Genomic DNA, 17,153 nt, shown 5'->3' with positions numbered 1-17,153 from the left:
GGGAACACGCAGGTTCCGAACTGGTGCCGAGCGTTATGGGCGGTGTGCCGAGTCACTTCCACCCTCCTCCCGTGACCCATGGTGCTTTAACAGATTGTGCCTTTTAATAAACTCGGTTCCTCTCTAATGTTGATGGAATCTCTATTTAGTGTTTTTTTACATTTTTAACACTAGTAACCTCTGGTCAGGGTGGGCCTTAGCGCGCCCATACCGCCGAGGTTCATCACTACACTCTTTGGTCCTGACGAATGCCTGAGTAACTGCTCACACATAGGCAGAAACATGTTGTCCACACCCCTAGGATGAATCAGAACTTTTAATTTAGTCATCATCCTACACTTTGTTTTTATCTATGTCCAATTGACAAAACCAATAAAATATTTCTTTTTGACACAATTTGGACAATTTTTAAATTCACTCAATTCACTTTTCACTAATCACAAAACCAGCTCCGCAGTAAACTGGCGTTGCAGCACACTAGGGTGACATTCGGCCACTCCTGGTGGGGCCTGATGATTAAGCATGTCGCAAACTAGGTTGGTCAGTGAGGGCTTTTTGCAAAACCTAAATTGGTTTTCTTCACAGGGAACAGACAACTGTGTTTAATATTTACATACTTCCTCCTTCAATCTTTTTGATATAACACTCCTTTGTTGATTTTTTAAAAATATTTTTACATGTCATTTATGTTACATTAACTTGTATGGGAGTGATTCGATATTCTGGGGCACATCTTGAGAAAAGTAGCATGTATATTTTGTCCTGCTTTTTCTCATTTATTTTCACTTAATTTGAGCTGGTGGCCAGCAGATCTCATCCGCGAGTGCACAACCCACTGAGATACACCACTGTGTCATAGAAGTGTCTGCCGGCCTGCCACCGACCCACCGACCCATCTCACGTCGTCATGTGCCACAGGGCTGGGCACCTCGTGTTCACGCACTGTCTGCACCCTCCATGCGCTGTACTTTTTATGCACCGCACAGTCGTCTCCTCAACCTATGCTGACAGATAAGCCCTGCCATCGGCAGTGGAAGTGCATAAAGACATGTATAGGAACTGTGCACATTAGTACACATGGGCGCGTGGTCAGCGAGTGAGGGGGCAGGGCCAGAGACGCGACTAAAATAAAATAATCTAAAACTAATTTATTACCCTTTCACCTACACCTTACATGAAAAATGCAGGCGTGGGAAAGGGGGAAAGGGGGTCTTCTGTTAGAACAGTTTGGGGGTTAAAGCGACCACTTCAGATAAAGTTGGCTGCGCACGCGGCCACTGATTTGAGGCCTGGTCGGTACCAAAGTGAGAAATTTGTTCACAACATGTATTCACCTTTCTTTCCGGAAGCAGACTCCCTAGAGAGGAGGCTTGTTGTTTCTTCCTTAGCTGCCTCTCTATTCGCAATAAAGGAGTCTCTCCTTCCCTTTCAACCGCCCGGGAGGGGTTATTATATAAATAACAAGCCCGGAATCGAAAACTGTGGTGCGCGCGCACCACAGAGGAGCCGAACGCAGGAATCCAAACCAGTGGTGCGCGCGCACCACAGAGGAGCGGGGGGGGCGAGGGAGCCTGTCGTCTGTGCCGCGCGCTGCTGTGCGTCCTAGACACGAACAGGAATGGGCCGAGCAAAGGCGGGACATGCGCCTGCCTTTGCTCAATTGCGTGCTGCATTTATTTTTAAAAAGCACGCGAAAGCCAATGCCAGACGGGGAAAGCAAAACCACATGCACAAGCGTGTGGTCAGCTTTCAGAACCCCGTACAAGAGGTCTTGTGCTGCGCGAGTAGTGCTGCGCACTGCAACGCTAGGAGCAAGACCTAAAAAGGTTGGTAATGCATGGGCCAGACAGGCAATGAAAGTGGAGGATGCAAGTCAGAAATAAAAAGTGATTAAACATTAACAAGTGGTATACAACAATGTGTGTATACTTTTTTTTTTTTAAAGAAAAATGCCATTGCGATGCACAGAATAAAATATCAGGACATGCATCTTTCTCAAGGCTGCAAGCCCTAAACTAAGAGGGCCACCACTGTGTGGCGATGCAACCTGTTTACACGATAAAAGATTTGTGCATACACACGTCATAATCCATTAATAAATAGTCACTTTTGCGTACAGTATAAAAAAAGACGAGAACACATTTTGCGAGTATAACAATGTATGCAAAAGGGCTAGGGAAATTGAAAGGGCATAAATAATGATGGCTGTAAAAAGACATGAAAAGAAATAGTGCATTTTCGAAACCAAGAGAAGCATGACTCAGCTGGTTCATGATTGGTAAGTCACGAATCACTGGCCAAAAACATGAACAAGGAATGCTAGAATAGAATGTGATATGCAATTCAAATACAAGCTGTGAATTATAGAGAACACAAAAAAAGAAAAAGGAGGGACAGTATAAGGGGGACCTTAAAAAGAAAAATTGACATTGAAAAGAGCACTTTGGTATACGTGTGTCGTATGAATCTCAGTGAGAGAAGAGGTGAAGATAGTTTTCGATGTTGACAAAGTAGACATGTACAAAATCAGTGAGATGCACACCATCTTGATGGAAGGCATTAGGCATGTCCACATTAATGTTGTTATGGTAGATAGATGGCATTCTACGGTCATGCTTTTCCATTTGAGGACAATAGTTGGTAGTGTGCATCAATTTTTGCCTCGGAGTAATTTTAGAGCACAGTACACAATTGTGACTAAATGTAAAAGAGACATGATGGTTTTAATGAGTTTTCTATGCTAATTGTCAGATTCAATCCCGTACAAAGAGCCAAATTGCTACCATAGTAGTGGCTCTGGGGAGCATCAAGAATCGGACAATCAGACATGCTTTCCAACATTCCTAGAACATTTAACCACTTCATTCCTCTAAAACAAAATCGAGAAATGACCACATTAGCTTTAGAAAAGTGCAAAGAGGTGCAAATGTCACTATTTTCATCAAACACCTTAAGCCAGTAGATCCCGTTATCACTCAACACCCAAACTGATCCTTTCTGGAATCCATTGCAAGTAGAGGTCCACTAGAAAAGCAGATAATCTGTAGAAAGAGAGATAGGAAAGTGAAGACAAAGCATTTGAAAAGGAGATCAGAATAGAAAGGCGCATTCTAAGAAGAGGATGTCTGATTTAACATGACTACATAGCTAACTGCATAAGGTACCGACGAAAAAGAAAGGCTGATGGGAAAAAAAGACTTTGTTGCTGGGGATTAGGGCAGACCGGGGTTAGTAGAAGAGTAGTCAATGATCCTGCAGCAGCAAGTGTTACACAACAGTGCACTAGTTATGTGAGCTTCTGAACTGAGCTTCACCCGCAATTTGAAGAAAGGTGACATTTTACCCCAGTTCTGTTGAGAACTTTCTTTCTTCCTCTGTCTCCCATCTCTTTAAGTTTTACTAGCTCTCTATCCATCATTTCCCAAAGGCGAGACCTATTGGCTATGCCAATGCTAGTTTAAGACTTGAGTCTAAATGAGACATGCTGCCGGAGGCAATATACCTTCAGAAGAGGCCTAAGAGAGGGTGCATAAAACCTGTTTGTATTTAACATTTACATGGGGGTTCAGTGTGTGATGTCCTTGTTTGTGTCCTTGACCACCTTTATGTGTTCATACCTTTAAAAAGGTTTTCCGGGGTCTGGCTATGAGGGAGTTATGACTTCAAGACTATGGGTTTATTGAAGTACAATCGGAGTGATCATTACTGGTTGAGTAATTACCTGCTTGCCTCATTGCCGTAACAGGTTTTGGTAGATTAGGCTTTCATTTTAGAGAAACAAAGGACAGCTCACTATGAAAACCTCAGATTCTGTTGATACAGGCTGTTCTGCTTAAAGTAGCACTTTAGTGTGTTGCCAACAGAAAGGGGGTGTAAATTGGGTGTGTTCTGACATGCCTGAGTTTTCTGTAGGACATCTCGTTAAAACAATCTATGCTTGTTTTGTTCAAGTGTTGAGTCTCCTGCTTGATGACTTAAGTAAAAAAATGACTGGTAGCTGTACAGGGTGTCTCTCGGTGAGATGACACAGATCTATACATGCTATTTCAAGATGGCAAAAAACTTGAGCACACAAGATAATTTGTGAAGGAAGAAAAATATTTTTTTGTAGTGTAACCAAACTTGTCGGCCAAAATGAGCTCAATAAGTAGGGCATTCAGCCTGTGGTTTATGATGGTGTGTTGTAATTGGCTGTTCTTGCATTGCCCGCCACATTAACCACCGCAGAGGGAGTGTCTGGCTCTTATTCTAACCATTCCAAAGAACACAAACAATACAACCTTCAATTATGCATACATCTAGTGGCCGCCCAGAATACAGCAGGTTTTTAATCTCCAAGCAAACAATTTATTGCAATGAAAACTCTTGGAAGCATGCGTAATATATTTAACATAGTTCACCTGGTTACTGAAGACTAATGGATCAAGGATGTGTAATTGAACACTTTGTTGTTCTATAGAAGTACATTGTACTTGTACCAAGTGATCAGCCATGTGATTAGTTATTCATTAAAAACACTATTTACAGGCGCAGACGTCCTGCCGGACCCCAAGAGATGCCTCCTTAACATTTGGGAGCCAACAGACCTGAATTTACGGATGCAGAATTGGGCAACATTGGGGATGACGATTGCAAAAAGAAAAATAGCTAGAAACTGGGGCTCGGGAATAACCCCCACATATCAACAATGGAGAAATGTTATGGATGCAGCAATGGTGGCTGAAAGGGCAGTGTCTACCAACATTGGATGCCCCAAGAAATGGTCCGGGATCTAGGGAAAGTGGAACCAATTTAGGGGCAACATATGCGAACCTCCGCACAGAGAATCCAGCCCAGACAGCAGCCCATAATGGATATAATGACACTGTTTATCTTTGGGTGTGGTTTTGAAACACAGAAACTGTTTTGTGTGAGGTGGTAAGGGGAAAATTAAGAATGATATGGTACTATGTGGAATTCATGAAGGAAAATCATAATGGCGCTTTGATATATGTTGTAAACCAAACAATAGTGGAGAATGTTGAGTTTTAATGGATTGAGCATTTGAAGTCTCGTGTCACCAGTGTGCTATGTAGTGGACGTAAATGAGCTCTCCTTTTGAGTGACCGACTATGATTTAGCATTGCTATGTTAATAGTAAATGAATGATGATAAAAGTTCAGTCTACCAAGAAATTATTGATTTTGCGTTATGTAGATTGAAGTTGTATTTGCTGAAAACGAAATTGTAATTAAAAAATATATATTTGTCAAGTTACCCAAGGGCCTGATAATGCGTGGGAAAAAAATAGTAAGGTATTTACCGCACCTGGTAAATACAGACACCGTGAAGTGCACTGCTTAATACGTGAAGCAATTAACTCCTCTCCCTAGTTTTCTTCTGTAAAATTAAAAATTTCACACGAAACCGGCGTATTTCACAAGAAGTCTGCATGTAACTAAGCTTACTGCACGTCTGACATGCTAAAAATTTTCAGGTGAAAATTGCTCTGCCACTGTAATGTAGTATTTACAGCAAATCTCAATATTCTGTTCACTCTGTACACTGGAAGTACAGTGCTTCATTCCATGAATGCTACTTGCTTTTATCGGGGGGGAGGGGAAAACTTTCATCAGTGATGAAAGTTTATAATCCTGTTGCTAACCCGGTTGCGTAACTCTTACAAGTGGAATAAATTCTCATGCTGGACCAGAAGTAGAGTTGAGACAAGCAGGTACAAGAGTGTTGAGATACCAAAAAGCTGGGCTAGACAAGTCATTAGGTTGGAGGTCCTATAATGAAACTGTATGCCGGCAAGCAGAGGGCTAAACGAAAAGTAGCTGCGAGGGGTGGGAGGGGTTGTGAGGGGGGGCACAGGGAGATTAAGTGAAGCGCGGGACAGTCGTATTCGGGATCACATGAGCGCCCTCAGCCATCCCTCGGAGCAGCTGCTCCACTTTGTTCAAAGAACTTGTTTGCCTGGACTGGAGCCTTTTCAAGCACACTCGTGCTTGTGCTGGCATCCGTCTTGCGGGAGCGAGCAGCGGCAGTGCGAGAGCCATATGTTTTCAATTAACACACGCGCCGGAGCTCGTTCCCGCAAGAATGATGGCAGCACATGCACGAGTGTGCGTGAAAAGGAGTAGACCGATGGCTTAAGGCCCTCCTAGAGCAACGCATGTGCGCTGCCTAGGCGAGACTTAAAAAGGAATGAAAGAAAGCAGCAGGAAAGTTTAACAAGCATTTGCAATGCAATAGGTCTTGCATTTGCGAGAGTTAGAGCTTTGGCATTGTAAATGATAATGCCATTTATTTATGTGTTGGTTTTCAAAACAGATAAAAAAGGCATTGTCATGAACAATACCAATAGCTTAAACGTTCGCAAATGCAAGAACTATTGCATTGCAAATGCTTGTTAATGATTTGTTTTTACATCTTTGTGCATTTTTTGGCATTCTTTATTTGTTTTTACCTCTTTCTGCATTTGTCTGCAGTTTTTATGTAGCGCGGTCTCGACGCGAAAAAGGTATTGATAAGCGCTTTACATGAGCACCACTGACATCACATAAAGTAACATTTGTGTTTTTTTAGGCACAATAACATTAAGCGATCTGCCTAGAATCACAGGATGTTCAGCCGATGTCAACTCACAACATGGTTACCCTGTTTCAAAGTGGCCAGCTGAAGCAGTAACCCCACATCCTGGCTAAAGGGAAGGTGGCAGGCAGAGGTCATATCATATAAAAGCTCAGTTCGTTATTGGAACGAGATTCTAAACGGACCTCGAGCTAGCCAGAGCCAGGCTTCTGGCCCAAGCTTTCAGCACCTAGTGCACGCAATTCTACGTACAGTAAGCGTGCTTAGGGGAACTCAAATATCTAATGCAGATTGCCCTTCTGTGGATGTTTTCGCATAGGAAATGGTATCAGCAGGTCGCCTTTGGGTACAAATGCAAGAAACATAACACTGAATGCTCGCCTTTGCGCCCTAGGGCATTGCAGCACGCTGTCTAAACAAACATTTTTGCATGACTGCCAATGATGGCATCATTGGAAGACAACTCCCGTAATCTAGAACTGTGGAGTATAGGGGGTCCGATATACATACTTTGTAACTTCCTGACGTGCAAATATTATGGATTTCACCATAAAAAACAAACATCCCATCTTCTTTGTGATCTTGGTCTTTTCATAGTTAGTTTTATTTATTGTATTGAGTAAAGCGAGAACAAAAGACAGAGATGTATAGAGCAAGAGAAGTTAAAATGGATGGAAAAAATAGAGAGAGAAGTGACAGAAATGGACAGACGGGCAATAGAATGAGAGAGACAGGAAGCAAGAGAGAGTGAAAAGAGGTAGTAGGAGCGAGGGGTGACAGAGAAGGAAAAATAAAGAGAGGCAAAAGAAGAATGTAGTGAAATAAAAAGACTAGAAGGGAACAAAAACAAGATACAAAATAACTGGAGAAAGGAGAATGATAGGAATAACAAGTTCACAAAGTTGCGAATAGTTTCATGAGATTTGCAGAGGTTGTGATACAAAAACTTCTCAGCTTGACGCCCTGTAGGCAACATTTTGCATTTGTATTTTGACATGTCAAGTGGTCATATTGTGCGTTATCACAAGGCATATGTTTTATATTTTTACATTTACTTGTAACAACAAGAGAGGAAGGGAAAGAGGTAAACGCTCCTAGCTCCCCTCGGGATCAATAAAAAAATCAACAACGGAGTGCTATATCAAAAAGATTGAAGGAGCAAGCATGTAATTATTAAACACAGTTGTCTGTTCCCTGTGAAGAAAACCAATTTAGGTTTTGCAAAAAGCCCTCACTCACCGATCCCGTAGGTCCGGTAATACGAGGGAACACGCAGGTTCCGAACTGGTGCCGAGCGTTATGGGCGGTGTGCCGAGTCACTTCCACCCTCCTCCCGTGACCCATGGTGCTTTAACAGATTGTGCCTTTTAATAAACTCGGTTCCTCTCTAATGTTGATGGAATCTCTATTTAGTGTTTTTTTTACATTTTTAACACTAGTAACCTCTGGTCAGGGTGGGCCTTAGCGCGCCCATACCGCCGAGGTTCATCACTACACTCTTTGGTCCTGACGAATGCCTGAGTAACTGCTCACACATAGGCAGAAACATGTTGTCCACACCCCTAGGATGAATCAGAACTTTTAATTTAGTCATCATCCTACACTTTGTTTTTATCTATGTCCAATTGACAAAACCAATAAAATATTTCTTTTTGACACAATTTGGACAATTTTTAAATTCACTCAATTCACTTTTCACTAATCACAAAACCAGCTCCGCAGTAAACTGGCGTTGCAGCACACTAGGGTGACATTCGGTCACTCCTGGTGGGGCCTGATGATGAAGCATGTCGCAAACTAGGTTGGTCAGTGAGGGCTTTTTGCAAAACCTAAATTGGTTTTCTTCACAGGGAACAGACAACTGTGTTTAATAATTACATACTTCCTCCTTCAATCTTTTTGATATAACACTCCTTTGTTGATTTTTTAAAAATATTTTTACATGTCATTTATGTTACATTAACTTGTATGGGACTGAATCGATATTCTGGGGCACATCCTGAGAAAAGTAGCATGTATATTTTGTCCTGCTTTTTCTCATGTATTTTCACTTAATTTGAGCCGGTGGCCAGCAGATCTCATCCGCGAGTGCACAACCCACTGAGATACACCACTGTGTCATAGAAGTGTCTGCCGGCCTGCCACCGACCCACCGACCCTGCTCACGTCGTCATGTGCCACAGGGCTGGGCACCTCGTGTTCACGCACTGTCTGCACCCTCCATGCGCTGTACTTTTTATGCACCGCACAGTCGTCTCCTCAACCTATGCTGACAGATAAGCCCTGCCATCGGCAGTGGAAGTGCATAAAGACATGTATAGGAACTGTGCACATTAGTACACATGGGCGCGTGGTCAGCGAGTGAGGGGGCAGGGCCAGAGACGCGACTAAAATAAAATAATCTAAAACTAATTTATTACCCTTTCACCTACACCTTACATGAAAAATGCAGGCGTGGGAAAGGGGGAAAGGGGATCTTCTGGTAGAACAGTTTGGGGGTTAAAGCGACCACTTCAGATAAAGTTGGCTGCGCACGCGGCCACTGATTTGAGGCCTGGTCGGTACCAAAGTGAGAAATTTGTTCACAACATCTATTCACCTTTCTTTCCGGAAGCAGACTCCCTAGAGAGGAGGCTTGTTGTTTCTTCCTTAGCTGCCTCTCTATTCGCGATAAAGGAGTCTCTCCTTCCCTTTCAACCGCCCGGGAGGGGTTATTATATAAATAACAAGCCCGGAATCGAAAACTGTGGTGCGCGCGCACCACAGAGGAGCCGAACGCAGGAATCCAAACCAGTGGTGCGCGCGCACCACAGAGGAGCGGGGGGGGCGAGGGAGCCTGTCGTCTGTGCCGCGCGCTGCTGTGCGTCCTAGACACGAACAGGAATGGGCCGAGCAAAGGCGGGACATGCGCCTGCCTTTGCTCAATTGCGTGCTGCATTTATTTTTAAAAAGCACGCGAAAGCCAATGCCAGACGGGGAAAGCAAAACCACATGCACAAGCGTGTGGTCAGCTTTCAGAACCCCGTACAAGAGGTCTTGTGCTGCGCGAGTAGTGCTGCGCACTGCAACGCTAGGAGCAAGACCTAAAAAGGTTGGTAATGCATGGGCCAGACAGGCAATGAAAGTGGAGGATGCAAGTCAGAAATAAAAAGTGATTAAACATTAACAAGTGGTATACAACAATGTGTGTATACTTTTTTTTTTAAAAGAAAAATGCCATTGCGATGCACAGAATAAAATATCAGGACATGCATCTTTCTCAAGGCTGCAAGCCCTAAACTAAGAGGGCCACCACTGTGTGGCGATGCAACCTGTTTACACGATAAAAGATTTGTGCATACACACGTCATAATCCATTAATAAATAGTCACTTTTGCGTACAGTATAAAAAAAGACGAGAACACATTTTGCGAGTATAACAATGTATGCAAAAGGGCTAGGGAAATTGAAAGGGCATAAATAATGATGGCTGTAAAAAGACATGAAAAGAAATAGTGCATTTTCGAAACCAAGAGAAGCATGACTCAGCTGGTTCATGATTGGTAAGTCACGAATCACTGGCCAAAAACATGAACAAGGAATGCTAGAATAGAATGTGATATGCAATTCAAATACAAGCTGTGAATTATAGAGAACACAAAAAAAGAAAAAGGAGGGACAGTATAAGGGGGACCTTAAAAAGAAAAATTGACATTGAAAAGAGCACTTTGGTATACGTGTGTCGTATGAATCTCAGTGAGAGAAGAGGTGAAGATAGTTTTCGATGTTGACAAAGTAGACATGTACAAAATCAGTGAGATGCACACCATCTTGATGGAAGGCATTAGGCATGTCCACATTAATGTTGTTATGGTAGATAGATGGCATTCTACGGTCATGCTTTTCCATTTGAGGACAATAGTTGGTAGTGTGCATCAATTTTTGCCTCGGAGTAATTTTAGAGCACAGTACACAATTGTGACTAAATGTAAAAGAGACATGATGGTTTTAATGAGTTTTCTATGCTAATTGTCAGATTCAATCCCGTACAAAGAGCCAAATTGCTACCATAGTAGTGGCTCTGGGGAGCATCAAGAATCGGACAATCAGACATGCTTTCCAACATTCCTAGAACATTTAACCACTTCATTCCTCTAAAACAAAATCGAGAAATGACCACATTAGCTTTAGAAAAGTGCAAAGAGGTGCAAATGTCACTATTTTCATCAAACACCTTAAGCCAGTAGATCCCGTTATCACTCAACACCCAAACTGATCCTTTCTGGAATCCATTGCAAGTAGAGGTCCACTAGAAAAGCAGATAATCTGTAGAAAGAGAGATAGGAAAGTGAAGACAAAGCATTTGAAAAGGAGATCAGAATAGAAAGGCGCATTCTAAGAAGAGGATGTCTGATTTAACATGACTACATAGCTAACTGCATAAGGTACCGACGAAAAAGAAAGGCTGATGGGAAAAAAAGACTTTGTTGCTGGGGATTAGGGCAGACCGGGGTTAGTAGAAGAGTAGTCAATGATCCTGCAGCAGCAAGTGTTACACAACAGTGCACTAGTTATGTGAGCTTCTGAACTGAGCTTCACCCGCAATTTGAAGAAAGGTGACATTTTACCCCAGTTCTGTTGAGAACTTTCTTTCTTCCTCTGTCTCCCATCTCTTTATGTTTTACTAGCTCTCTATCCATCATTTCCCAAAGGCGAGACCTATTGGCTATGCCAATGCTAGTTTAAGACTTGAGTCTAAATGAGACATGCTGCCGGAGGCAATATACCTTCAGAAGAGGCCTAAGAGAGGGTGCATAAAACCTGTTTGTATTTAACATTTACATGGGGGTTCAGTGTGTGATGTCCTTGTTTGTGTCCTTGACCACCTTTATGTGTTCATACCTTTAAAAAGGTTTTCCGGGGTCTGGCTATGAGGGAGTTATGACTTCAAGACTATGGGTTTATTGAAGTACAATCGGAGTGATCATTACTGGTTGAGTAATTACCTGCTTGCCTCATTGCCTTAACAGGTTTTGGTAGATTAGGCTTTCATTTTAGAGAAACAAAGGACAGCTCACTATGAAAACCTCAGATTCTGTTGATACAGGCTGTTCTGCTTAAAGTAGCACTTTAGTGTGTTGCCAACAGAAAGGGGGTGTAAATTGGGTGTGTTCTGACATGCCTGAGTTTTCTGTAGGACATCTCGTTAAAACAATCTATGCTTGTTTTGTTCAAGTGTTGAGTCTCCTGCTTGATGACTTAAGTAAAAAAATGACTGGTAGCTGTACAGGGTGTCTCTCGGTGAGATGACACAGATCTATACATGCTATTTCAAGATGGCAAAAAACTTGAGCACACAAGATAATTTGTGAAGGAAGAAAAATATTTTTTTGTAGTGTAACCAAACTTGTCGGCCAAAATGAGCTCAATAAGTAGGGCATTCAGCCTGTGGTTTATGATGGTGTGTTGTAATTGGCTGTTCTTGCATTGCCCGCCACATTAACCACCGCAGAGGGAGTGTCTGGCTCTTATTCTAACCATTCCAAAGAACACAAACAATACAACCTTCAATTATGCATACATCTAGTGGCCGCCCAGAATACAGCAGGTTTTTAATCTCCAAGCAAACAATTTATTGCAATGAAAACTCTTGGAAGCATGTGTAATATATTTAACATAGTTCACCTGGTTACTGAAGACTAATGGATCAAGGATGTGTAATTGAACACTTTGTTGTTCTATAGAAGTACATTGTACTTGTACCAAGTGATCAGCCATGTGATTAGTTATTCATTAAAAACACTATTTACAGGGGCAGACGTCCTGCCGGACCCCAAGAGATGCCTCCTTAACATTTGGGAGCCAACAGACCTGAATTTACGGATGCAGAATTGGGCAACATTGGGGATGACGATTGCAAAAAGAAAAATAGCTAGAAACTGGGGCTCGGGAATAACCCCCACATATCAACAATGGAGAAATGTTATGGATGCAGCAATGGTGGCTGAAAGGGCAGTGTCTACCAACATTGGATGCCCCAAGAAATGGTCCGGGATCTAGGGAAAGTGGAACCAATTTAGGGGCAACATATGCGAACCTCCGCACAGAGAATCCAGCCCAGACAGCAGCCCATAATGGATATAATGACACTGTTTATCTTTGGGTGTGGTTTTGAAACACAGAAACTGTTTTGTGTGAGGTGGTAAGGGGAAAATTAAGAATGATATGGTACTATGTGGAATTCATGAAGGAAAATCATAATGGCGCTTTGATATATGTTGTAAACCAAACAATAGTGGAGAATGTTGAGTTTTAATGGATTGAGCATTTGAAGTCTCGTGTCACCAGTGTGCTATGTAGTGGACGTAAATGAGCTCTCCTTTTGAGTGACCGACTATGATTTAGCATTGCTATGTTAATAGTAAATGAATGATGATAAAAGTTCAGTCTACCAAGAAATTATTGATTTTGCGTTATGTAGATTGAAGTTGTATTTGCTGAAAACGAAATTGTAATTAAAAAATATATATTTGTCAAGTTACCCAAGGGCCTGATAATGCGTGGGAAAAAAATAGTAAGGTATTTACCGCACCTGGTAAATACAGACACCGTGAAGTGCACTGCTTAATACGTGAAGCAATTAACTCCTCTCCCTAGTTTTCTTCTGTAAAATTAAAAATTTCACACGAAACCGGCGTATTTCACAAGAAGTCTGCATGTAACTAAGCTTACTGCACGTCTGACATGCTAAAAATTTTCAGGTGAAAATTGCTCTGCCACTGTAATGTAGTATTTACAGCAAATCTCAATATTCTGTTCACTCTGTACACTGGAAGTACAGTGCTTCATTCCATGAATGCTACTTGCTTTTATCGGGGGGGAGGGGAAAACTTTCATCAGTGATGAAAGTTTATAATCCTGTTGCTAACCCGGTTGCGTAACTCTTACAAGTGGAATAAATTCTCATGCTGGACCAGAAGTAGAGTTGAGACAAGCAGGTACAAGAGTGTTGAGATACCAAAAAGCTGGGCTAGACAAGTCATTAGGTTGGAGGTCCTATAATGAAACTGTATGCCGGCAAGCAGAGGGCTAAACGAAAAGTAGCTGCGAGGGGTGGGAGGGGTTGTGAGGGGGGGCACAGGGAGATTAAGTGAAGCGCGGGACAGTCGTATTCGGGATCACATGAGCGCCCTCAGCCATCCCTCGGAGCAGCTGCTCCACTTTGTTCAAAGAACTTGTTTGCCTGGACTGGAGCCTTTTCAAGCACACTCGTGCTTGTGCTGGCATCCGTCTTGCGGGAGCGAGCAGCGGCAGTGCGAGAGCCATATGTTTTCAATTAACACACGCGCCGGAGCTCGTTCCCGCAAGAATGATGGCAGCACATGCACGAGTGTGCGTGAAAAGGAGTAGACCGATGGCTTAAGGCCCTCCTAGAGCAACGCATGTGCGCTGCCTAGGCGAGACTTAAAAAGGAATGAAAGAAAGCAGCAGGAAAGTTTAACAAGCATTTGCAATGCAATAGGTCTTGCATTTGCGAGAGTTAGAGCTTTGGCATTGTAAATGATAATGCCATTTATTTATGTGTTGGTTTTCAAAACAGATAAAAAAGGCATTGTCATGAACAATACCAATAGCTTAAACGTTCGCAAATGCAAGAACTATTGCATTGCAAATGCTTGTTAATGATTTGTTTTTACCTCTTTGTGCATTTTTTGGCATTCTTTATTTGTTTTTACCTCTTTCTGCATTTGTCTGCAGTTTTTATGTAGCGCGGTCTCGACGCGAAAAAGGTATTGATAAGCGCTTTACATGAGCACCACTGACATCACATAAAGTAACATTTGTGTTTTTTTAGGCACAATAACATTAAGCGATCTGCCTAGAATCACAGGATGTTCAGCCGATGTCAACTCACAACATGGTTACCCTGTTTCAAAGTGGCCAGCTGAAGCAGTAACCCCACATCCTGGCTAAAGGGAAGGTGGCAGGCAGAGGTCATATCATATAAAAGCTCAGTTCGTTATTGGAACGAGATTCTAAACGGACCTCGAGCTAGCCAGAGCCAGGCTTCTGGCCCAAGCTTTCAGCACCTAGTGCACGCAATTCTACGTACAGTAAGCGTGCTTAGGGGAACTCAAATATCTAATGCAGATTGCCCTTCTGTGGATGTTTTCGCATAGGAAATGGTATCAGCAGGTCGCCTTTGGGTACAAATGCAAGAAACATAACACTGAATGCTCGCCTTTGCGCCCTAGGGCATTGCAGCACGCTGTCTAAACAAACATTTTTGCATGACTGCCAATGATGGCATCATTGGAAGACAACTCCCGTAATCTAGAACTGTGGAGTATAGGGGGTCCGATATACATACTTTGTAACTTCCTGACGTGCAAATATTATGGATTTCACCATAAAAAACAAACATCCCATCTTCTTTGTGATCTTGGTCTTTTCATAGTTAGTTTTATTTATTGTATTGAGTAAAGCGAGAACAAAAGACAGAGATGTATAGAGCAAGAGAAGTTAAAATGGATGGAAAAAATAGAGAGAGAAGTGACAGAAATGGACAGACGGGCAATAGAATGAGAGAGACAGGAAGCAAGAGAGAGTGAAAAGAGGTAGTAGGAGCGAGGGGTGACAGAGAAGGAAAAATAAAGAGAGGCAAAAGAAGAATGTAGTGAAATAAAAAGACTAGAAGGGAACAAAAACAAGATACAAAATAACTGGAGAAAGGAGAATGATAGGAATAACAAGTTCACAAAGTTGCGAATAGTTTCATGAGATTTGCAGAGGTTGTGATACAAAAACTTCTCAGCTTGACGCCCTGTAGGCAACATTTTGCATTTGTATTTTGACATGTCAAGTGGTCATATTGTGCGTTATCACAAGGCATATGTTTTATATTTTTACATTTACTTGTAACAACAAGAGAGGAAGGGAAAGAGGTAAACGCTCCTAGCTCCCCTCGGGATCAATAAAAAAATCAACAACGGAGTGCTATATCAAAAAGATTGAAGGAGCAAGCATGTAATTATTAAACACAGTTGTCTGTTCCCTGTGAAGAAAACCAATTTAGGTTTTGCAAAAAGCCCTCACTCACCGATCCCGTAGGTCCGGTAATACGAGGGAACACGCAGGTTCCGAACTGGTGCCGAGCGTTATGGGCGGTGTGCCGAGTCACTTCCACCCTCCTCCCGTGACCCATGGTGCTTTAACAGATTGTGCCTTTTAATAAACTCGGTTCCTCTCTAATGTTGATGGAATCTCTATTTAGTGTTTTTTTTACATTTTTAACACTAGTAACCTCTGGTCAGGGTGGGCCTTAGCGCGCCCATACCGCCGAGGTTCATCACTACACTCTTTGGTCCTGACGAATGCCTGAGTAACTGCTCACACATAGGCAGAAACATGTTGTCCACACCCCTAGGATGAATCAGAACTTTTAATTTAGTCATCATCCTACACTTTGTTTTTATCTATGTCCAATTGACAAAACCAATAAAATATTTCTTTTTGACACAATTTGGACAATTTTTAAATTCACTCAATTCACTTTTCACTAATCACAAAACCAGCTCCGCAGTAAACTGGCGTTGCAGCACACTAGGGTGACATTCGGTCACTCCTGGTGGGGCCTGATGATGAAGCATGTCGCAAACTAGGTTGGTCAGTGAGGGCTTTTTGCAAAACCTAAATTGGTTTTCTTCACAGGGAACAGACAACTGTGTTTAATAATTACATACTTCCTCCTTCAATCTTTTTGATATAACACTCCTTTGTTGATTTTTTAAAAATATTTTTACATGTCATTTATGTTACATTAACTTGTATGGGACTGAATCGATATTCTGGGGCACATCCTGAGAAAAGTAGCATGTATATTTTGTCCTGCTTTTTCTCATGTATTTTCACTTAATTTGAGCCGGTGGCCAGCAGATCTCATCCGCGAGTGCACAACCCACTGAGATACACCACTGTGTCATAGAAGTGTCTGCCGGCCTGCCACCGACCCACCGACCCTGCTCACGTCGTCATGTGCCACAGGGCTGGGCACCTCGTGTTCACGCACTGTCTGCACCCTCCATGCGCTGTACTTTTTATGCACCGCACAGTCGTCTCCTCAACCTATGCTGATAGATAAGCCCTGCCATCGGCAGTGGAAGTGCATAAAGACATGTATAGGAACTGTGCACATTAGTACACATGGGCGCGTGGTCAGCGAGTGAGGGGGCAGGGCCAGAGACGCGACTAAAATAAAATAATCTAAAACTAATTTATTACCCTTTCATCTACACCTTACATGAAAAATGCAGGTGTGGGAAAGGGGGAAAGGGGATCTTCTGGTAGAACAGTTTGGGGGTTAAAGCGACCACTTCAGATAAAGTTGGCTGCGCACGCGGCCACTGATTTGAGGCCTGGTCGGTACCAAAGTGAGAAATTTGTTCACAACATCTATTCGCCTTTCTTTCCGGAAGCAGACTCCCTAGAGAGGAGTCTTGTTGTTTCTTCCTTAGCTGCCTCTCTATTCGCGATAAAGGAGTCTCTCCTTCCCTTTCAACCGCCCGGGAGGGGTTATTATATAAATAACAAGCCCGGAA

The 17,153-nt window shown here is 42.6% G+C and overlaps 1 protein-coding gene across 1 annotated transcript in view; it reads right to left on the bottom strand.

Moving 5' to 3' along the window:
- Positions 1–17,153, bottom strand: part of BEND4 (BEN domain containing 4) — a 431,660-nt gene that overhangs the window by 196,420 nt on the left and 218,087 nt on the right. The window lies entirely within an intron of this gene.

Source organism: Lissotriton helveticus, chromosome 2_2, assembly GCF_964261635.1.
Source record: "Lissotriton helveticus chromosome 2_2, aLisHel1.1, whole genome shotgun sequence".
NCBI classification, from domain to species: Eukaryota; Metazoa; Chordata; class Amphibia; order Caudata; family Salamandridae; genus Lissotriton; species Lissotriton helveticus.
The sequence above is the reverse complement of the archived record's forward strand: the minus strand, read 5'-3'. Positions and strand labels throughout refer to the sequence as shown.